This window comes from Gossypium hirsutum, chromosome D10 (assembly GCF_007990345.1).
Source record: "Gossypium hirsutum isolate 1008001.06 chromosome D10, Gossypium_hirsutum_v2.1, whole genome shotgun sequence".
Lineage (NCBI taxonomy): Eukaryota > Viridiplantae > Streptophyta > Magnoliopsida > Malvales > Malvaceae > Gossypium > Gossypium hirsutum.
The window spans coordinates 29,028,382-29,052,957 of record NC_053446.1 but is presented as its reverse complement, the minus strand read 5'-3'; the positions used below and the strand labels follow the sequence as shown (position 1 = coordinate 29,052,957).

General features: G+C 34.5%; 1 long non-coding RNA gene across 6 annotated transcripts; it reads left to right on the top strand.

The window, feature by feature from the left end:
* The first annotated feature begins 3,719 nt into the window (after positions 1–3,719).
* On the top strand, positions 3,720–7,247 carry LOC107914829 (uncharacterized). 6 transcript variants are annotated; one of them, XR_001689030.2, is made up of 7 exons: positions 3,730–4,004; positions 4,220–4,281; positions 4,659–4,718; positions 5,059–5,337; positions 5,959–6,039; positions 6,272–6,359; positions 6,862–7,247. It is a non-coding gene; the product is annotated as an uncharacterized lncRNA (long non-coding RNA). The 6 variants fall into 6 exon arrangements; XR_001689027.2 differs by having other exon boundaries at positions 5,059–5,363; XR_005919306.1 differs by having other exon boundaries at positions 3,730–4,019.
* The last annotated feature ends 17,329 nt before the right edge of the window (positions 7,248–24,576 follow it).

The window sequence follows — 24,576 nt, the reverse complement described above, 5'->3', positions numbered from 1 at the left end:
GTAACAGTATATTTAGTTTCTTAAATATAGGTTCTGTCTGTTGAGAAAGTGCCATTAATTCCATATCGGTATAATGTAAGAAAGTGCTCAAGCTTGAGTTGAAATGTTTATAAATGCAGTAGTAAAAATGATAGAATGGATTCAAGACTCGCCAATTTATTGAAAGAAGATAATTAGATACTGGTATACAGAACTGAAACTGACATGCAGTTAATACTCTCGGATGTTGTAACATATCATAAACTTGGCTTGGCTACATGTCTCGGAGGATCTAAAGAATCACAAGCCTAACAAAAAAATACACGATAAATAACAACTGATAATGTTGACTTTACTATTATTAAAGAAAGTATAAGTTGTTCAAAAGTACTGGCGACCACCGCCGTAGCCTGAACGAAATGCATGAGGTACATCCTCATTCGCATTGGTAGTAAATGGACTGGTGAACTGAGAAGATCTTTTGGAGCAAGCATTGAGGGAGTGACAGCGACACTCTTCTCACTCGTATTAATATAGAGATTGTTGAGAATCTCTACGAACCTTGAGTATTGTTCTTCAAGCTCCCTCAGGTTAAGTTCAACAGGGGGAGCTTCCTACCAACCATGAGTTGTTCTCCAACTCGTTTGTCGAGCAAGCTCGTTTTCTTTCTCTTTCGATCCATCCAGTTGAATAAGGACCTTATTATAATATGGGCTAGCTGATTGATTCTTATCTTTCGATAGGACAAGAGAGTGAGTGTTGTCATTAAGAGGTTGATTTTGATTGAGAAAGCGATTAGAAATATATTCAATAGAGGGGTCTCTAAATGAAAATGGCTTACCAGCTGACGAGAAGCAAATAAAACCAATCTCAGCACTACATAGAGTGCTTAGTTCACTTATTTGCTTGTAGATTATCGATCGACACTTCGAGAACGTGACCAACCGACAACCTATCATACTCATTTTCAATGATTTTCGTATCAATCTTCTATCTTCCCTACTTTTCTTTCCCGAGCTTATCTTAGGACAAAAGAAACTAACAAGAATGTTAAAAAGAAATGCTTTATTAGTAGCCTTCTGGGATATTTTAGAATGAAGTTTTGATGGAATGCATATATAGGACACAAAAACTAAAAAAAATTAAAATGCTCAAACTAATGAAATTAGCTCATCTAGTTATCTTATAACACCCCACATCCAACTCAATCGTCAGATACAAATGCGTGATGTCACATTATGTTACTGAAGCAACTCAACCTATCTTTTTTACATAATTATGACATTTAAATCATAATTAATATTCAAATCAATTTAATCATCAATCATACCCACACATTTGCATTCATAGTGTTTAAGATTCAATTCATCATATTACAGGGTTACACATAGTTACATTTAGAGTCAAAACTCGAATCCAAATTCAACTATCAAATTTCTATATGGTGTCTCGAGACAGAGGACTTCTTGTCTCGAGACAAGCCTCATTTTATTTTAGGCATTTTTGCTTTGATGTCAATATATCTTGAGATACTAGATGATGTGTCTCGAGGTAAGGTCTCTTATGTCTCGAAAATGAGCAAATTAATTCCTCTCGACAAAAATTATTTAAAAATTCAAAATAATTTTTTTAAAATTCAAAATATTTTTGAAAATTCCAAAAATTTATAAAAATTTTAATTTTTTTAAAAAAATTTGAAACATTTCTAAACAATTTAAAAATTCTAAAAATATATAAAAACGTTAAACTTTAAGAGCCTAAACAAGTAAATTACCAAATAAATTGTATGGAATATTTTATTTTTCTCTTATTTTACTTTGAAAGAGTTTTTAAATATAACTCTAGATTGTTAACAATATCTTAATTGAACATTTTTTTAAAAAACTTTAACTTGACTAAATTCCACAGAAAGAATCTATTGATTACGAAGGAATATTTTCTTCAGTAGTTATGCTCAAGTGAATTCGCATTTTGTTATCCATTACAACAACTCTCGTATGAGATCTGACAAATAGATATCAACACAATTTTTTTAAACGGCTCACTACACCAAAATAGGCTTTTAGCAGCATTTTTAGCGGCGTTTGGATAAAAAACGCCGCTAAAGATCGAGCATTAGCAGCGCTTTTCAAAAAACGCCGTTAAAAATGAGCATTAGCGGCTTTCTTAAAAAGCGCCGCAAAAAACCTAAGCCCAACAACATCGTTTTTTGACCTTTCGTGGCTTTAGCGGCGTTTTTGGAAAAGCGCCGCTAATGCTCAGAGCTTTAGCGGCATTTTTTGAAAAAGCGCCGCTAATGCTCGGGATTTAGCGGCGTTTTTGAAAAAGCGCCGCAAAAACATTTTATCTGTCTATTTACTATTTAATTTGTTTATTTATTTTAATTAAAATTCAATTTATTTTTAATTGAATATTTGTTAAAAATCGATAAATTTGAAATAATGACACGTAGAAATAAATTGTTTATTTATAAAAAACATAGAAAAATATTTGTTAAAAATGGAAATTTTAAAATACTATTATTTAAAATAATTTTAATTTTTTTGGGTACATGACTGATTGATTTTTAATTTATATATTAAATAATTTCATATATAATTGTAAAAGATACAATAGTATTAATTTCAAAATATTTAATTAATTATCATTATAGTTTAGGGTTTAATATATATGGTTTAGGGTATATGGTTAACTTAGAATTTAAGGCCGATTTAGGAGTTACAATTTTAAGGTTTATAGATTATGGAATTAGGGATTATGGATTAGGGATTCTGGTTTAAGGGTTGTGATTTAGGGAGTAGGGGGTAGGGGTTAGAGATTAAGAGTTAGGGATTAATTTAGGGTTTATGGATTTAATGTCAGGTTAGGGTTTAGGGTTTAGATTAATTAGTGTATTTTAATTTATATTAAATAATGTTTAGAGGTTAGAGGTTAGAGGTTAAGAGTTACTGATTTAGGGTTTAGAGATTCAAGATCGGGTTAAGGTTTAAGGTTTAGATTAATTAGTATTTTTTAATTTATATATAAATTAAGTTCTTATATAATTGTAAAAGAGGGGTTAGGGGTTAGAGGTTAAGGGTTAAGGGTTAGGGGTTTAGGGTTTATGTTTTATGATTTAGGGTTTAGGATATAGGGGTTAGTGGTTAGATTAATTGGTGTTTTTTAATTTATATATTTAAATATTAGATTTAAAAATTTTGATAAATAAATAAAAGCAACAGATTGATATGGATAGGTAACTATTTATTGATAAATAAATAAATAAAAGCAAGATAATAGTAATTATATTTTAGTTAGAAAAAAATATCTCTAATAAAATGGAGATTAGATCGAAAAAGAATAATTTAAAATCATGATTAACGTCTCAATCTTTAATAGAAATTTGATATGTGAGAGATTGATTGCTTATATTGGATAATTCTAACTTAATAATTAATTACAGTCATTTTATCATTTGTTTTCTTATTAAAATATAAAATATTTATTTTGAGAGTACTTAGTTTTTTTATTTTATAAAAAATCAATTTATAAAAAATAGTAATAATAAATGTTTTATAAAAATACTGAACTAATAATTTTTAGCAGACAAAATAAAAAAATTTTAGCATAGCGAAACAGTGTCGTTTTATTCCAAATGAAATAATTTTTTGCGACACTTTTCATAAAAATACCGCAAAAGGTAAGCAATAGTGGCGTTTTTTTATAAAAACGCCACAAATTTCATTTTACTTAAAAAAATTGGCGCTGATTTTTCCCCAAATTTCTCCCCTAAAACCCAAAAACGAAAAAATCCCAAATTTCCCCCTAAAAGGAGGCACCAAAGACGATTCATCTTCTTTGATGAGAGTGGCAGTGTGAGGAATGGGAATTCATCTTCTTATTTGTTGAAAGCTGAATGCGGAGAGATATTGAATTTTGGTGAGAGTAAAAGAAGTGGGAATGGGAATTTGTTCACAGGAAACTCTCCGTTCATCGTGGAGAACAAGAAGAGGTCGCCTAATTCAAGAGGGAGCAACGAAGAAGAGGTCGCCTGAAAGAATGTTATTTTCCTCATTTTTCTTTTTTGTTTTCCTCATTTTTCTTTTTTGTTTTCTTTTTGTTTTGTTCTACAATTTTCAAGTTATTCTTGGGTCTCATAGTTTTCTACTTTTACACTTTTACTAAGATTAAATGCCATCAGGATTATTGTTTCCTCTAATAGATCTAGCATATCGATTTGATTAATGCTTCTTTGTTTCAGCGCTTGATAAGCAGTTAAAAGATCATGCTGGAAAATATGTCACTGGGGATGAAGTTTCCATGGTTAGTTTCATTCTCTCCTGTTTATACATGCCTTTGAATTAATGTGGATTGATTTTATTTTATTTTATTTTTAGTTTTATTTTTATTTTTTTAGGGGGGTGCTTCCTGCAGCAATATGTGATTAAGAAAATGTAAATCAGACATCATCTAGATGCCATTCTGCCCCTGAACTATATATGCCTTTGGATTTCAGATGAAATGAGTTAGCCATAGATCTAAGTTCTGTTTGACTTAGCTAATATCATCTTCTGTTGCTTGTTATGAAACCCTTTTAGAAGTTCACTCCTAATGTACTGTAGAATAAGAAATATCTGAAACTATTTATTTTTAAATGTTCTGAATAATACATAAATATGGCCTGTTGACTTTGTTTGCAGGCAGATCTGTTTCTAGCACCACAGATTCTGGCTGGGATTGAACGATTCAATGTTGACATGGTAATCTGCTTATTCCATTAACTACTAGTTTCTACATCCAATTGATATTTGTTCACTTTTAACTCATTTGAAGTTGCCATTCCTCTCCTCACACTCAAACGTAGGCATGTATTATTGGCTTTTCTATTTGCTCTTATGCTTCTGAAATTTTTGTGAGTTAGAGGGAGAAATATTGCTTCATATATCACCATCCTCCTAAGATTTTTCAATGACACCAAATAAATTTTTTCAGCTCTTGACTCAGGTTTCTTTTTTACTTGGACTTGTGCACACACTTATATCACATTATGCAAAAGACACATATATCACAAAATTACTCTCTTTCTTAACAAAAATTTAGGGTCAAACCAGGGTTCCGCAGTTAAGCAGTCTTAATAGGGAGTTGTGTATCAGCACCTGCTGAAAGAATCAAGAATTTGAGAAGGCCCCGTCGTCGGTTCCGAAAACACCGCAGGAAGGTTTCCCGTTTCATCACAGATGGAACCAAGAACAGGAATAGTGATGCTCGTGTAATAGATATAGGTGTTAGTGAATATTTGCATATGGAGAATGATGCAACCACTACTCGTAGAAGATCGGAGGTTTCGAGCTCAACATTCAATTTCACTCAATTTCAATGGTATCTTAGTCAAATTGATACAAATGGTATATCATTTCTTTTCATCAATGTCAATAATCTTTGCTGAAGAATATAGTAGGTTACCAAAAACTTATGAAGAAAGGGTATAAATTATTTTCCAAAATCGAAGGGACTTATATCTTCAGAATTGCTATAACTTCCGATCATGTTCTGTGATAAATACTTTGTTAAAAAGGAACTAACGTAAATGATAGTATACAATAAGCATTTTGGTACTCTATGTTATTTCTACAAGTATATGTACAATACAGGTACGCTCAAAAATTAAAATTTTTTCCATATATGTGGAGGATCATGCCTACTTACACATGTCCAAATATTTTTCAACCATGTGTATTTGAAGAAAAAAGAATAGTTGAAGTAACATTGTTGGTCTCCTTATACTTTCTAGTGAACTTTTCATTCTGTGCAATGAACTGTCTTAAAAACTAGGTTTTTGTCATGATTCCATGGTGTTTTTGGTTCTAAATTTCCTTTCCTTTTTCCAAAAAAAGATTCCTACTAAGAGGATTGTGTCTTTTGGTTCTTGCGCACTAGATTTTAGTATATACCAGTAATGGAAATCAAAGTTGACCAAAAGAAGTTTCTTTTTTGCTGTAGCTTGCCAAGAGGATCTTTGGTTTAATTCAGTTAGTATTCTTGAATCTGATTCGGACGATGATTTCGTCAACATTCATGGAGGTAACGGAAGATTCAACCTTTCCTTGACCATATTTAAAGGAGTTCTGTAATAGAAAATAAAGCATGATGATATAGCAATGGGACAATGTGGAGCTGAACTATGAATCATCATATGAGACTAGTACTCAATTATCTTGTCTAAAATTTTCTGCATCTGCTGAATTTTAGACAATGTCAGTTACTAAATTTTAGACAATACTTATGATTGCTAATTTTTCTTGGTTTTTTTTAGTATGCACATACAAGGGGAAGATTTAGTCATCAACTTAAGGGAACTAGATATAAGGGCAATGAATTGAAAGATTTAGCGATCCACCAAGGTATCATTTAATTGAACTTTCAGTTTTGTTCAAAATTTAGAAATTTAGTTTCAATTCTTAGTAAAGGTTATTGTGATAGATACTAAAGAAATTATATCATTTCATACTTGAAACAAATGGGTGGAAAAAAAAAAGAATTCAGTTTAAAAAAAATTAAGAAATAAGGGTTTGGTGAAAACATCTTCTAAATCCTTATAGTGTGTTTGGAATTTGGAATTTGAAGCAAAGAGAAGAAGTGTGTATGGAAAATAGTAAGCAGAAACATAACGAAATCACCATATGCTGATTATGAGAAGATTTATTGTTCCTATTCTCTTGGCTCTAATTTTTTTGGTTCAAAACTTGATGTCTAAGTGTATGCTTGAGTATTTGGCAATTAATCCTGTGAAATAGTTTCTAGTTAAGGTGGCATAGAAGCATATAGTCCAGGCATAATCTGTTCTTACAATTTATGATATTTTTTGGTTTCCCCTCACCACAAATTGTCTAATGTATTTGGCAGAATGAGATACATGCATCTCTCTATGTGGATGGGTAACCTATATCTTTGATTTGAGGCATAGTTTGATGACAGCATAACTTATTGCTAAAGTTATACAGCCACGTTGTTTGCATGCTGAGGACTAGTTTTGACGTTTAAGATTTCAGAATTGAGATGGATTTCCAGCTTGGAGGATGTATAGAGCCTGGAGAAGGTTATGATAAATAATGTGCTTGTTGTTGCACTTATATTAAATCTTGTACCCTTTTTTGCAAAATTGTTGTCTTTTGAAATATCTTTAAGATTAAGGAACTATACTAAATGCGGTCACAAAACTTATGTAATTCTAATATAGAATGTAAACAATTTTCTTATGTAATTCTAATATAGAATGTATCTTGTTTTAACTTTCTTAATTTAAATTCATTAATTTTTATATTTAGCTTTAAGTTAAAATTTTAATAGAAATTTTAATTTAATATTTATTATCCTTAAAAGTATATAGTTTAAAGTTTAAATTTCAAAAATAAAACATAATATAATATTTATGATAGAAATAAATATTATTTAATTAATTTTTTTTAAAAGTCATGTTTTTAGCGGCATTTGTGAAAAAATGTCGCTAAAGGTCATTCTTCATAGTGGCGTTTGTGGTAGAAGCGCCGTAAAAGGTCATGATCTTTAGCAGCATTTGTGGTAAAAGCGCCGCTAAAGGTCCTGGCCTTTAGCGGCGTTTGTGGGAAAAGTGCCGCTAAAGGTCTTGACTTTTAGCGGCATTTTTATTAAAGCGCTGCTAAAAGTCATGACCTTTAGCGGTGTTTATTTCTAAAAACACCGCAAATGTTAGCGACGTTGTCAGCAGCGGCATTTTTTTGTGGCGCTTTCACTATTAGCGGCTCTAAAAAGCGCCGCTAAAGGTCAAAAAAACACACCGCTAAAAACCTGTTTTGGTCTAGTGGCTATCTTCAATAAAGCATCTACATGTTGCTACCTACCAGATATATAGATAAGGTAAACCAACATAAAGTTTGCAAAGTACTTAAGTTCATATTAAGCAATCAAAGATTTTATTATGATATGAGTGAAAATGTTTGAATCATCTCTTTATAAACGTATTAAGGATGAAAAGATAATTTTTCTAGTTTGATGTGTCGGTGATAATTTCATTTTACTCCACTTAATTTAAAAATTCCAAATTAAATAAAAATAATAAAATAAAGCTAATCAAGCTTACCTTCTAACACCCCTCACCTGGTTCGGTCGTCAGACCTGAGTAACAAGATGCTACAAGAACTATCGGGACTTATACACATGCAAACTACTACAATTAACATTTAATGATGAGTTCATGACTAATTAAACATTTAATCGACAATAGAAATATATTTATCCGTAATAAGGACTATTTTTAATTTTTTGAAAAACAGCAAAAGTATCAATACTAAACAAGCATGTATCGATATTTTGGTCTCGAGTATAGTTACTTTTATCCAGAATGCTAAAATTTAACAAGTTAAAATGTTTTTCATGCTCAAAACAACATCTACATTCCTTCAATCCAATACCAAGATAGAATTAATAAAATAATGTTAATAATCAAAACTAAAACTCTAACTCACATTTCCTTTATTCAATATATCCAAACACTATAAAACCACCTATTCGAAATTTTATTGCCTTGCTAAGATCACTTCCTTGGCCGCTCCACTCACACTGAAAGAGCTACTTATCTGTAAGATGTTAATGTGGAGTGTGTGAGCTTAAATAAGCTCAGTTAATGTTTGGAACTACTGCAAGCATACACACAACATCACTAGTTAAGCAATAGTATACTAAAGCTCATTCACAACCATATTTCTGTCAAGACAAAGTAATGTATTCATGCTTCATTATCTCACAAATCTAGCTTATATACTCACACGCATTCACACACAACATATTACATATATTAATCAATTAATAATAATTTTGCAACTTGAGAACATGAAACATAAAAGTGGACTCTATCACCACACATTGGATAAACGGATCTCCATCACACTAATGGTTCAAAGAGTCTAACAGATCCCATAAGTTTAGAATAAAGCTAAACACTCTCCAACACACTAATAAGTCCCGATGAATGGATCTTAGCTCGACATTCCTGTATCTCTCTCATATATCCCGGGGCCCTCAATACCCAAATCACAAAACACAAAGGTGATTACTCACAATCCTATGGCATTCTAACTACATCCAACAATTTCAATAGACCACAAGGCCAAAATATCAACAATTACACACATTTAATTATTTTATTAATGCATATAATTTCTATTGATAATCATCAATTCACATTATAAACTTGTACACAATGCATGCTTATCGGATTCACATTTAATTGCACTTTAAGTTCCACAACTATGCTCATTGAGCCATTACATATCCGATCACATATGAGTGCATTAAAACTCAGTTTATCACATATCATTTACAAGTTTCCACACACATTACTTGTCATAATAACATCACATTCCACTAGTCGACATATATTAGGCATAATTCTATATCAAGACAAAAAATATAAGAAAGGCTTACACTCAGAACATAGGATAGGGGTTTTGGCTATTCCTAAACTCCTTATTGACATTATGAATTGTGCAAACCAGCAGCAACTCCGAACACACACCAATCACACTTCCACTTACTAGCCGAAAGCTCAAACATACTTTTTCTTACCTTTAAACTTTCTCGTAGTGGCTCCTGATTGATCCGACACTTAACACACATAACAAAAAAATTCAAAACTCATCAAAAACAGTCTTGAACACAACCAAACAGCAAAAAAAAAACAATTCAAGCCTCTCCTTTATCACTACCGAAAACTAGCTAATTTTGTTGAAATTGAAGTTTCGACATCGTAATCTTGTTTATAATCCTCCACTTTGATTCCAAAAATCCTAAATAACATATAATTTCATATCTAAACCATTACTTTAACCCAAATTCATGGTCCTAAATTTTTCAGAAAATTGAAGCGTTCAATAACACGAAAAAAGGGGAAAAGTTTTATTCTTAAAAATTTGATTATGAACTATAAAATTGAAGTGAAATACTTTCTAATTATGTTAAAATAAATCAAAAATAACTTTGAAAACACAAGTTTACTCAATATTTCGGTATCTATCATTTTCGAATCCAAATATGCTTTAAAGACATCAAATCTAAATATTCTCATTTAAAACTCGATTTGAATTAACATCACTCTTTATTTAACCAAAAAAAGTCAAAATATTACCTTAATTTAATGAAAATGATAATCTACAACTCTAATTTGGGATTTGAACTCAAGAAAAATAATGATGAATTTAGGGAAGAAAACGTAATTTTGTTTGAAATTGGGGATTGTTTTGGTGTTTGGGAAGTTAATAAATTTGAAGGGATAAATTGATTTTGAAAGAACCCTTTAATTTTAGTTTCTGGGAAATTTTTAAATGATTTAGGGTTTTGAAAGAAGGGATGACGTGACTGGTTGCACATAGAAAACCAATTTACAAAAAATTGGGCAATTTGTCCTTTTGGTTAGTCATAATTCTTCCCATTCCCAATTAGGTCCTAAATCAATTAAAAAATATATTTTTTCATATAGCTTTTGGTTCACTAGAATGGAATAGAGTTGTAATGGAATAGTCATTTCATATGAATGGAATAGGGTTGTTATAACATCCTAAAATTTAGCTTAATGATAATGTAGAATTATATCAAAAATAAGGAGTTAGCTAAGTGGTTATTGTTAAATGTGAAAGCATATAATTTAATTTGAGGTCCCAAATTCAAATCCTTTCCCCTACAAAATAATTACATTTTGCAAAAATCTCTTGTTTTTAATGTGTGTGCAATTCATAGCCTTGTAACATTTCATATAAATGTTAATTTTACACAAAATAGTCTGTATTTATTTCTTTTTCTCTCACCCTAGCCATCCATCCCCTCCCCTCTCTTCCTTGATCTTCAATTTTTCTTTCTTCATCCATTGTTGTCGTCGCCATAACACCTAGTTTTATTATCTTTTTTTTTGCCACAAGATTTTGCATCATCTCCTCCATCATATTGTTGTCATTTTTCTCTAATTAAATCCACTCCAAATCTGAAATCTTGAGTCTCCATGATCGATTCCTAACGTTGCCAAGAAGTGTCATTGCCGCCCCTAGCATCTAGCTTGTGTAAAATATATTTCTCTCGTTTTCTTGTTAAATCTTAATAAATAAAAATATAAATTTCTAGATATGAAATTTTAGGAATTTTTAAAGATTTAATGGGTATTTTTCCATCTTTTTTATCAATTCCTAAAGTTGTTTTAGATCAACCCCAAAATTGGCTACTACGAGTGGTGGTGTGTGTGCCTATAGGCAAGAAAGGGCGTTGTTTTTCTTTAATTCTTTCAAATATTTTTTTAGAATTATTTTGGGTTCTTGAACCCCTCCTAATCATCTTTGAAACATTTTTTAATTATGAAAAATCATTCTTCACCAATAGGCAAATCGGATCTGACATATTGGGAAGCGTAAGTGTGGGTAATCATAAACTAGTTAGTTGTTTCGACATAGATTTTTGGAAAAGGTTATGGATTGATTAACTCAAGGATTTTAATCAAGATTAGCTAATTATTTTCTAGTATTTAAATGTGCTATTTGCTGACCCGAATGCACCAAATCAATAGTAAAGCCGAAAAATGTTCATGCGTACGACTCGCATCAAAATAGTGTAAGAAATCTAACTAGTTTGGATTCAAAAAATAATGGTAATTGTCACAATTGGATTGATTAACTGATTTTTTTTAATTTAACTTAGGTCCATTTTAAATTTTATTAAAGAAACCACAAGATTCACTAGTGTGCTACAAAAGAGCGTCAATAAGGTGTGGGACCTAAACTATAAAAACTTAATTGGTAATTATATTTATAATGATTGAATAGATTATTTAGTTTGCTGATTGGGCTTGGCTTAATAGCTATGTAATTAAATTTGTAAGTGGTCGAACCAGGTACGTTACGGGCCCTAACTATTTGGCATGGTAGCATTCTTTCTAGTTTGACTGAATGATTGATTGATTGACATTGTGATGAATGTTTGGTTAGTTTGATATATGTTTGGGTTGTATGTATGGCATGATTATGAATGAAATAAATCTTATGCATGATATATTTGTACAAGTGATTTGTTATGATATGTTCGAAAGACTACTATAAATGCACACAAAGAAAAGTTATAAATGAAAATGAAATTGTGATTTGTTGAATGATACCATTTTATTGGTAAATTAAAAGTTGGAATATTATTTCCATTCGCTAATAGTATTTGATAATTGAGGGCATATATTAAAATTTTCAATAAAATGTTAAAGTATGATTTATGGCTATGTATAAGATTGTGTGACATATTGCATCTGCATTGGGGTGGGTTCTTTATTGTTGACGAAGGAGTTCCGAGGAGTACTAGTGGCATATTAAGTCCACATTTATACGTAGTCAGTGCACTACACCTGGAGTATCGAGGAGATTGATGATTTTATTGCATTATATGTTATTCGGTAGATTTTCTGCATTTATGTTATACGGTGGTTTCTACCACATCGAGCTTTCCTCACATGCATTAGAGTTTGGCAGACAGGTTCTGGGGAAACCATGGTGTGTAACGGATGGTATGGGTAGGACTCATATGTGCATTATGTCATGATCATGTTGCATAGGAATGTTATTATTGATGTTGATTGTGGTTCTATGAGAAAATACTTGAATGTATGCAATATGTTTGATTGCTTAGACTCACACTGAGCTTGTTATGCTCATCCCATTACTTCACCTTCTCAGGTAATGAACAAACTTAGGATCGAAATTGGCATGCAGACATACGACGGGCTTCAGACTCGGGACTCAAAACACCATTATGATTTTATTTATTTAGCTTTCTTTTCTAGTATTATTCGATTTTTGGACTATAAAATTATTTGAAATTATGGTTTGGAACTGTTTTCGTTTTGGGGATTTTCATGCATGCATGATTTTCATTCTTAGGATGGATTTTCAGATTTATATATATAGAAATTAAACTATGCATGTTATTTGGATAAGTTAATAATTGGGATAGTATGGTATATTTTCCTCTGTAACCAAGATAAACAAAATATTTTTTAAAGGCAATGATGTGCATTGAGTTTTTCGAAAAATAACACCTAATTCGCTATCTCGTCTTAATAATGGTTGCATTAATTAAATGAACATTTTCCAAAATTAATGAAGGCAACCGTAGTTTTATAAGAAGAAAGTATTTTTGAGGTTTCAACTATCGGTGTTTTTTTATGGTTTTATAGAAATGAAATTTGTAATCATGCTTGATACTTTGAAAATGAAATGTTCTTTTAAGTTTAATTCAAAACCATTAGTGCTTAATTTAGCTAAATTCTTTAGTGTTATGTTTTTATTTAAAATTAACTTATATTTTTAATTAATTATAAACACATATAAAAATTTTAATACTTTAAAATTATATTATAAGTTATACAAAAAATACATAATTTGTGGAGTTATAAATCAATTAAACAAATATGATACAACACTTTAAATTTACTAGTATTAAAATTGGAATGAATCGGGAGTGGTATCGTCATTCAGGGTGTAGTAGTTTACGGGCCTTCGTTGACGATGTGTTGGGGTGTATTGTACACATCAGGAGGATCGGGTGTCATGTTATCATCGATAGGTATCGATCCAAACATATCCAACATTATTGGGGATTGCGGTTACTGGTAAGTTGAACTACAACCATCCATCTCCAGTAATATGCTTTGCTCTAGGACCCCTCCCCAAAAGTGTCAACCTATTAGTCTGGTGAAGTGTGTGTGTGTTCAAAGGTTGGTCCTCCAAATCGGGCTCCACTACAAGTTGACTTTCTTATCTGCAGCCATGATTTTATACTACCATGAGTTGCTCACCATATAAAAAAGACGCCCTCAAGCCAAGTACCATTGTATGTATTCCTTCGAAGCAGTGAAGTCAAATATACAGGAGTGCATCTCAAGCCGCCTCTCATACTAGGTATTCCATAGTGCTATATAACACTGATGTTCCACGGCCCAATCCGTTCCATCTTTTCCCCTCTTAATCTTTCCGTGGACATAATCATATCGGTGTGGAACATTTGACACAATTTTTTTTGCATCCAAACTGTCACATAACCCGATTAGTGTTGTACCACTCAACAGTTGAAAAGTTCAACACCAGCGCGTTAATGCACCTCACATTTGTTTTTATGTGAACCCACTATGAAATAAGGTGTAAATCCCTAAATAATTTATTTCTTTTTCTGTAAATATTTGACACAACTATGTATCTGCTTCAGTGGTTAAGTGTTCTTAGTGTGTGTATGAGGTATTGGGTTCAAGTCTCCCTTTTGCCAAATTTTGTTATTTTTCTAATCCTAGCCTTACCCTTGTTGAGTGGGCTTATATAAAATTGTCTGTTAATCAATACCAGAATGAGCTTATTGGTTTGAGTGGTAAGGGAGTTAGTGTGTTGGAGGTCTTGTGTTCGAATCCCTACGCAGCATGGATGTTAATTTCTGCCTCGATTGACTAATAGAGTTTTGGTAGAGCTAGAATTATGAGGTGGTTGTGAGTTAGTGGGTTAGGAGGAGAAAATTATGGGGAATATTATATTTCTAAATTTTTAATTTTTTTTCTTTTTCCCAAAAGCTTTTTTTTTCTTTTCTGACTTTTTTCTCTCCTCCCTTATTTTTCTCACTTTTAAATTCTATTTTTTTCTTTGAATTGTTGTCGTTTTCCTCGTTCAAATTGTTGCTACTGCATTTTTTGTTTCTTTAATCGGCTTGGTATGTGAAGTTTTGTTTATTGTTAATGGTGGGTTTTCAGTTGTTGGCAATGTTAATGATAGCCGATAGTTGTGTTAGAGTATGCCCAAAGATCAATCATAAGATGGTTGTAATAACATACTTGATTTATCATGTTTATTAATATAAGGCGTTACCATTATTATTTCAGTTTCTTTTCTGTGTGTATAAATAAACTGCTTTATAATAATGTCCTAAGAATAATATGATTATTCTTAAAAGATCCTTAGTCAAGTATTATTGTTGGATAGGACAACGATAATGCATTAAGACTAACATGTAGTTGATTGATGATAAAGAGTTGTCATTGATATGGAATGTCAGAATCGATGCATGAATATGTGTGTTAGAGAACAACATATTGGACTGACCCATTATGAGTATGTTTCTTGGATTATTATGTAATTGTCATGACATTACTCATAGTGATTAATATGTATATGATCCTCAGACTTGAGATCATCATAATCCCAAACATCGTGAGTAGTATATTTTGATACAGTCAAACGTACACCGTAACTGGTTGTTCTATAAAGGCTGATGTTGGATATACCACAATCGATGCAGAGGGATATAGTTGGTTGATATAGAATAAGTCTCTCCTACATAATGGGAGTAATATCTTAGGCCACTTGATTAAGTGAGACTAGAAATGCATGGCCATGCTCAAATAAGTTGATATGAGATGTCATACTTATTTGTATATCATAGTCTGCTTAAGATATCAAGGAACATGGATTGCATTATACAAGTGTGACTATTCCATGACTTGTGTCCAATCCAGAGATAAAGAACTTAAGGATTATTGCATAAAAGGTTAATCATAAAAAGGTTATATCGAATCACGATCTCTTGTGACTTGGGTAGCAATGATGCATTGCTAGACTCCACTCATTGTTTGTAACATTGGAATCGTTCTAGTATTACTGTTAACGTTATAGGAACCTACAGGGTCACACCCTATAGTTGAAATGAACGGAATAAACCATAGTTGCTATTGTTTTTGGGTGTCGGTAATCAAATTTCCAACACATTATGTACAAGGTTGTTGTACGCATAATGAGGACATGAATTTGGTTAGCATATGAATTCAAATAAATATATGGTTTACCGAAATTATATTATAATTAATGTAATTATAATTTTCAGTTTAAAATATTATTATATTTATTTAATTCCTAAAAACCCTAAAATAAAAGGATATATAGGAATCCCGTTTTTCTTTGTTTTTGGGTCTAACAACCATCAAAGAAAAATCACTTTAAAAACTATTTTGGGGATTTCTTCCGTTCGTAGTCAACTGGGTGGATTACGTAGAGGTCAGAGTCTCGATAGATTGCGGCTTGGTTCGACTGTATATCAGACTACACGTTGTAGAGAAGTTGTTGTCTACTCAGAATAAACATTAGGTAATTTTGTAACCTTTTTCACCTTGATTCGTTCCTCACACATGGATATGTGGTTAGGGTCACCGATTTTTAAATTTTTCTGCTGCGCCGTAGGGGTGTCGGCGATCCAACAAGTTGGTGAGTAATTGATGAATTTTGTTGCTTAGGTAAAGACGGTGAAGCATAGATTTTCACTTCAACGACTTGATTCGAGGTTGTGATCATTTTTGAAAAGCGGTAAGTCGATTTTTGCATAATTGGGTAATCGTGTTAGAATTGTAAATTGGTTTCTAAAAGGTGTCGGGTACTCTATTTTTAGGTTTCGAAAGTCTCGAGAATGGTTTCGCATCAAAATCGTACCAAGTGTGTACTCAAAACATAGAAAAATGAGCTTCAGTGAAAGTTAAAAAAGCCTTTTATCGATGCCACACGGGCATATGCCTGGCCACGTGATTGACCGTGTGCGTGGCCATGTGCGAGGCACGACCGTGTTTGATGAAGGTGCGGCCGTGCGACATTGTGTGTGTGGTCGTGTGGGCCACACAGGTATGTGGGCCCACACGGTCATGCCATATGAGCGTGTTAGTTTTGGGCCAGGCCGTGTGGGCCACACGAGCAATGCCAATCTGGGCGTGTGGGCCCATAATTTTAAAATTTTCTCTAGGGTCGAACGGTTCATTTAGCTCGACTATGGGCCTACTGTAGGGTCGGTAAATGCTAACCAAACCCTAAACTATGTGATTTGATATTCTTATAGACTGCTTTGTGTTGGATATTGATAAGTATATTTGTTTTTGAATAAGTATATATATAACATCTGTTTATGAGCATGTTATACATGTTAATATCGTATCTGTTATTTATGTATCTATGACTAGGGTGGGTTTGTATATGTGCAGGAAGTGATTTGTACAACAACACTTAGCCTATACTCTGACAGCTTGACTGCATAATATCTGTAACGTGTCGTTTTCACACTATATGGTGTATAAGGATGAGTGGGTGTTTTTAACCCCACCTGGTGTGATGGGTTGGCCGGAGATGGTGTGTAGAGGATGGGGGTAGGATTTTGCATATCTGTACTGCTTATCTGATTCTGTTATCTGTATCTGAAATGGACATAAGCCTGAATCTATTGTCTGTTCTGTTCAGGTAATCCACAAACGTAGGCGGATCGGTTGAGCAGAGTCTCGCGTTGACCACTAGTTTAAATAAAGGTTTTATTTAATTAAGGATTATTTTTGGTTTTTATTATGATTTTGGATTTTCTTTTTGGTTTTTTTTCTATGATGGTTGACTAAAAATATAGTTTTTTACTAAAATAAAGATTTTTTGACAACACGAACTGAAGTTTTCAAAATATACACGATTGACTAACACTTCTGCTGTAAGTTATGTTTGGGCAAATAAATTAACTAAATAACATTTTCAAAAATAGACATATGAGATTTTGAACTTGAAAGGTTTATCGAAACTACTCAGTTTTCAAAACCCTTCATCGTAACATTACTAGATTTGACCGTAATGTCTAAGCCAGGTTTGGGGTGTTACATTTAGTGGTATCAGAGCCAGACTACAAAACTCAGGCTATGAATTTTGGGTTCCAAAATTATTTTAAAAAAGAATTAATTTTCAAATAATCTGGATAATTTGAGAAAGTATGTGATATACCAAGTCTCTGGCACCGATCCTGTAAGTATTTCTGAATTTAGATAGAATACTCTAGAAACACTATAGTTAGTACTTTCTGAAAACTATACTGAGCTAGTTAGAGACTAAAATCTTTGAAAAACTTCTGAAACTTTTGACAATTTACACATAACATATCTGCTAATAAATACTTGAACTGATACATAAAATTTTATAATGTAGATAAAATTTGAAATTTACGATGAGTGCTCGTGGAACTTACGGTCATGGTATTCGTGGGCGCGATAGAGGCTGCAGAGAGGCTCGAGCTAAGTCTTTCTTTTTGGGTAATATGCCAAATTTTGAGGCGAGTGAGACACTGGTTTCACTTGCTACTGAGACTGGGTCTCAAAGTTGTTCAATTAGGGATGATACACTATCCCAAGACTGGATCTGGAAGCCGTGGATCAGTAACTAAACAACTCTAGCGCAATGGAGTTGAGCTATTTAGGGGTGTCACTAAAGTCACCCCTACTATCACCGAGTATTAGCTGGAGGCCACCGAAAGGATCATAAATGACATTGACTGTACTCCTGAGCAAAAACTTAAGGGTGCAATCTCTTTGCTTCGCGATGAGGCATATCAATGGTGGTTATCGGTTAAGGAGGGTACTCAGCCGGATCGTCTGAACTGGGATTTCTTTAACACTTCTTTCTAGGGGAAGTATGCGGCAGCGAGCTATGTGGATGCTCGTAGGCGTGAGTTCATGAATCTCACGCAAGGTGATAGATCTGTGGCCAAATATGAGGCTGAATTTTTGAGGTTGAGCTGCTACGTTCGAGGCATAATGCCGTCTTAGTATGAGAAATGCGTCTGCTTTGAGGATGGCTTGAGGAATAATCTGAGGGTATTGATTGCTCCATAGAGGGAGCGAGAGTTTGCAGTTCTGGTAAATAAGGCGAAGATCGCCGAGGAGGTTAAGCGCGTAGAGTGCCAAAATAGGGATCGTGAGAGAGGCAAGAATAAGAAGGATTTTAAGCTCTCTAGTTCTGTTCAAAGGCTTAATAAGTGGGACAGACCTAATGGGCCGGTTAGAGTGGGGGTTTCTATTGCTCCTACTAGTATTCAGCCATGTGAGAATTGTGGTAGGCACCATCCGGGCGAGTGTTGGAAGAGGTTAGGGGCTTGTCTGAGGTGTGGATCTTTGGAGCACCTTATAAGAGAGTGTCCACAGTGGGCTGATCAGATGCAAGCTTCAGGACCGGGTTCTGTACAGCCTCAAAGAGCAGTTCAACAACTACCTAAGGGTTGTGGACCGACTAGGGGTGGTAATGGTATGGTTCGAGGACAGAGAGCACCAAGCAGAGATGCTAATCAGACTGAGGTGAGGCAGCCAACACTAGTTTATGTTGCATGACGTCGAGAGGATAGAGATACTCTTGATGTTATCACCGATACGTTGTTTATTTTTTATGTACCTTATACTACTCTGATAGACATAGGTTCTACACACTCCTATGTAGCTAGTACTATTTCTAAAAATCTGGGGATTTTTGTTGAAAGTATTTCTAGTGAGATCACTATACTGAGTCCATTGGGGCAGTCTATTCAGGTTAATAGACTTTATAAGAATGTTTCATTAGAAGTACAATGGGCTGTATTTCTGGAAAATTTGATAGAGCTACCGTTTTGGGAGTTCGACTTAATTCTGGGTATGGATTGGTTAGTTAAGCACCAAGCTAGTTTGGATTGCACGACTAAGAGGATCATTCTAAGGACTTTAGAAGATAAAGAAGTGGTTGTGATCGGTGAGCATCAATATTATCTATCTAATGTGATCTCTACTCTTGTGGCTGAGAAATTGGTTCGGAAAGGGTGTGAGGCGTTTATGGATTTCATCAATGTTTCAGTTTCTAGGGACTCTTTTGTCGGGGATATCAAAACAGTGAGGGAATTTCTAGATATCTTTCCTGAGAAGTTACTGGGTTGACCTCCGAACCAATAAGTTGAGTTCAGCATTGAGTTTCTATTAGGTACAGTTCCGGTGTCCATTATTCCATATCGTATGGCACCAAAGGAGCTTGTAGAGCTTAAGACTCAACTTTAAGAGCTTCTGAATCGTGGTTTCATCCGTCCTAGTGTGTCTCCGTGAGGGGCACCGATTCTGCTCATAAAGAAAAAAGATGGTACCATGAGGATGTGCATCGACTACCGGCAGTTGAATAAGCTAACTGTGAAGAATAAGTATCCATTTTAGAGGATCGACGATTTGTTTGATCAGCTTTGAGAGGCTTCAGTGTTCTCGAAAATAGATTTCCATTCTAAGTATCATCAGCTTAGAGTTAAGGAAGTTGATGTTCATAAGACTGCATTTAGGACTCGTTATGGGCACTACGAGTTCCTAGTTATGCATTTTGGTTTGACGAATGCTCCGACTGCATTCATGGATTTGATGAATCGAGTCTTCCAGCCGTATCTAGATCAGTTCTTCGTAGTCTTCATCAATGATATTTTGGTTTACTCTAAGACCGGGGATAAGCATGATGAGCATCTTAGAGTAGTGCTTCAAATACTTCGAGAGAAACAACTCTACGCTAAGTTGAGCAACTGTGAGTTCTGGTTGCGTGAGGTAAATTTTTTAGGGCACGTGGTTTTTGCTGAGGGGATCTGAGTTGATCCTAGGAAAATTGAGGTTGTGCTTGATTGGAAACAGCCTAAGAATGTATTTAAGATTCGTAGTTTTATGGGTCTTACGGGATACTATCGGCAGTTTATCAAGGGGTTCTCTCTGATTGTAGCTTCATTGACTAAGCTTCTGCATAAGTGAGTTTCTTTTGATTGGACTGATGCATAACAATCGAGCTTCGAGAAGCTCAAGTTTGTTCTAACTTAGGCTCTTGTTTTGATACAGCCTGAATCTGGTAAAGAGTTTGTGGTGTACAGTGATACATTGCACGTCAGTTTGGGATGTGTACTGATACAAGATGGTAAGGTTGTGGCTTATGTGTCCCGTCAACTTAAGATACACGAGGGGAATTATGTGATGTATGATCTTGAGTTGGCTGCTGTGGTATTTGCATTAAAGATTTGGAGGCATTATCTGTATGGTGAGAGGTGTATTATTTACACTGATCACAAGAGCCTCAAGTACCTCCTTACTCAGAAGGAGTTGAATCTTAGGAATGTCGGTGGATTGAGCTGCTCAAAGATTATGATTGCACGATAGAGTATCATCCTGGTAAATCCAATGTGGTGGTTGATGCTCTCAGTCGTAGAGTGATGACTGATTTGAGAGTGATGTTTGGTCGTCTTAGTCTATTTGATGATGGGAGTTTATTGGCCGAGTTGCAAGTTAAGCCGACTTGAATTGATCAGAGTCAAGAAAAGTTGTTAAAGGATGAGTCTTTGGTTTTGCGAGTCCGTCAGGTTGGGAATGGCAGTACTTTTGATTTTGGGTTGAATAAAGATGGGGTTTTATGTTTTTGAAGACGGGTTTGCGTACCGAATGATTTTGATCTGAGGCAGTCGATTCTGAGAGAGGCGTATAGTAGCCCTTATGTATGCATCCCGGTGGTAATAAAATGTACCGCGATCTTTGTGAGTTGTACTGGTGGCCGGTTGGAAATGTGAGGTTATGAATTTTGTTGTTCTTTATCTAACGTGCTAACAAGTTAAAGTTGAACACCAGGTTCCTTTGGGTCTGTTACAACCTGTTAAGATTCCCTTATAAAAATGCGAACAAGTGACGGTGGACTTTATTAGTGGGTTGCCCTTGACACCCACTAAAAAGGATTCTGTTTGGGTCATCGTGGATCGATTGACCAAGTCCGCTCATTTTTTTCCGGTTTAGACGGACTACTCTCTGCAGAAGTCAGCAAAACTCTATATCTCAGATATTGTAAGACTGCATGGGGTTCCTATTTCGATAATTTCTGATAGAGATTCTTGTTTCACTTCTCGATTTTGAAAGAAACTACATAAGGCTCTGGGTTCGAGATTGGACTTCAGTACTGCGTTCCATCCTCAGACTGATGGTCAATCTGAGAGGGTGATTCAGATACTGGAGAATACGTTTCGGAGTTGTGTGATAGATTTCGAGGTAGTTAGAAGGATTTTCTACCATTGGTTGAGTTCGTCTACAATATCAGTTTCTAGTCTAGCATTCAGATGGCACCTTACGAGGCTTTGTATGGTCGTAAGTGTCGTACTTCGCTATGTTGGGTGAGCGATAGATTTTGGGCCTTGAGTTGGTTTTTGAGACCAAAGATAAGGTTAGACTAATTTGGGACCGTCTGAAGGCAGCTTTTGATAGACAGAAGTCTTATGCAAATTTGAAAATGAGAGATATTGAGTACTCTGTAGGTGATTTCGTTTTTCTTAAGGTTTCTCTATGGAAGAAAGTTCTAAGATTCGGTCATAAGGGCAAGTTGAGCCCTAGGTTCATTGGGCCGTATCGGATTCCGAAGCGTATGGGACCGGTCGCTTATCAGTTTGAGCTACCTCCAGAGTTAGACCGTATCCACAATGTGTTTCACATCTCGATGTTGAGGCGGTATCGGTCTAATCCATCTCACATTGTCTCTGTTGAGGAGATCGAGGTTAGACTGGATTTAACTTTTGAAGAGGAGCCGATTCAGATTTTTGATCGAGATGTTAAGGTTTTGAGGAGGAAGTTCATTCCGTTAGTAAAGGTTTTGTGGTGGAATCATGCAACTGAGGAAGCCATGTGCGAACCTGAAGACTCGATGCGTCAGCAGTACCCTCATCTGTTTTGACCAGGTAAACTTCAAGGTCGAAATTTCTTTTAGGGGTAGAGTTGTAACACCCTGAATAATTTATTTATGTTTCTGTAAATATCTAACACAATTGTGCATCTGCTTCAGTGGTTAAATGTTCTGGGTGTGTGTATGAGGTCTTGGGCTCAAATCTCTCTTTTGCCAAATTTTGTTATTTTCTAATCCTAGCTGTACCGTTGTTGAGTGGGCTTCTATAAAATTGTCTGTTAATCTATATCAGAATAAGCCTATTGGTTCGAATTGTAAGGGAGTTAGTGTGTTAGAGGTTCTGTGTTCGAATCCTTACGCAAGCATAGATGTTAATTTTTGCCTCGATTGACTAATAGACTTTCGGTAGAGCTAGAATTCTGATGTGGTTGTGAGTTAGTGGGTTAGTAGGAGAAAAATTAGGGGGAATATCAGACCTCTAAATTTTTAATTTTTGTTTCTTTTTCCCAAAAATATCTTTTTTTCTTTTCTGACGTTTCTCTCTCCACCCTTATTTTCCCACTTTCAAATTCCATTTTTTCTTCAAACAATTGACGTTTTCCTTATTCAAATTGTTGCTACTACATTTTTGGTTTCTTTAATCGGCTTAGTAAGTGAAGTTTTGTTTATTGTTAACGTTGGGTTTTGAGTTGTGGGCAATGTTAATGATAGCCGATAGTTGGTGAGTAATCGATGAATTTTGTTGCTTAGGTGAAGGCGGTGAAGCATCAATTTTCACTTCAACAGCTTGATTTGAGGTTGTGGTCATTTTTGGAAAGCGATAAGTCGATTTTTTTGTCATTGGGTAATCATGTTAGACTTGTAAATTGGTTGCTAAAAGGTGTTGGGTACTTTTTTTTAAGTTTTGGAAGGCTCGGGAGTGGTTTCGCATGAAAATTGTACTAGGTGTATACTCAAAATACAGAAAAATAAGATTCGTCGAAAGCTGAAAAAGCTTTCTGTCGATGCCACATGGGTGTGTGCCTGGCCATGTGGTTGGCTGTGTGTGAGACATGGCCGTGTGTCTGACGAAAGTGCAGCCGTGCGCTAGACACAACGTCTGACAATGTGTGTGTGTAGCTGTGTGGGCCACACGGCCAAGGCCAATTAGGGCGTGTGAGATTTGGGCCAGGCCAATCTGGGCATGTGAGTCCACACGGGCATGTGGGCCCATAATTCTAAAATTTTCCTTAAGGTCACATGGCTCGTTTCGCTCGACTGTGGGTCTACTATAGGGTCGGTAAGGGCTAACTTATCCCTAAATTATGTGATTTGATATTCTGATAGATTGCCTTGTGTTGGATATTGATAAGTATATATGTTCTAATTAAGTATATATATAACATCTGTTTGTGAGCATGTTATGCATGATAATACCGTATCTGTTATTTCTGTATCTGTGACTGAGGTGGGTTTGTATATGTTGAGGAAGTGATTTGTACGGCAACACTTCGCCTATACCCTAGAAGCTTGACTGCATAATATCTGTAACGTGTCGTTTTGACACTATATGGTGTGGAGGGACAGGTGGGTGTTTTTAACCCCACATGGTGTGATGGGATGGTCGGAGATGGTGTGTAGAGGATGGGGTAGGATTTTGCATATCTACACTGCTTATCTGATTGTGTTATCTATATCTGAAATGGACATAAGTCTGAATCTGAATCTGACCGTATATGTGGGGTTTTTTTGTATAGCATGTCTATTTCTGTTTGATTACACACTGAGTTTACGAAAACTCACTTCTGTTGTCTGTTCTGTTCAGGTAATCCACAGACGTAGGCGGATCGGTGTAGCGGAGTCTCGTAGTGACCACTAGTCTATGAACTGGCTTTAAATAAAGTTTTTATTTAATTAAGGATTATTTTTGGGAGTTTTATCATTAATGGACTCTTCGGACTGTTTGGTTTTTATTATGATTTTGGATTTTTATTTTGGTTCTTTTTTTGCGATGGTTGACTAAAACCATAGTTTTTACTAAAATAAAGATTTTCTGAAAACATGAACTGGACTTTTCAAAATATAACGATTAACTAAGACTTCCACTGTAAGTTACGTTTGGGAAAATAAA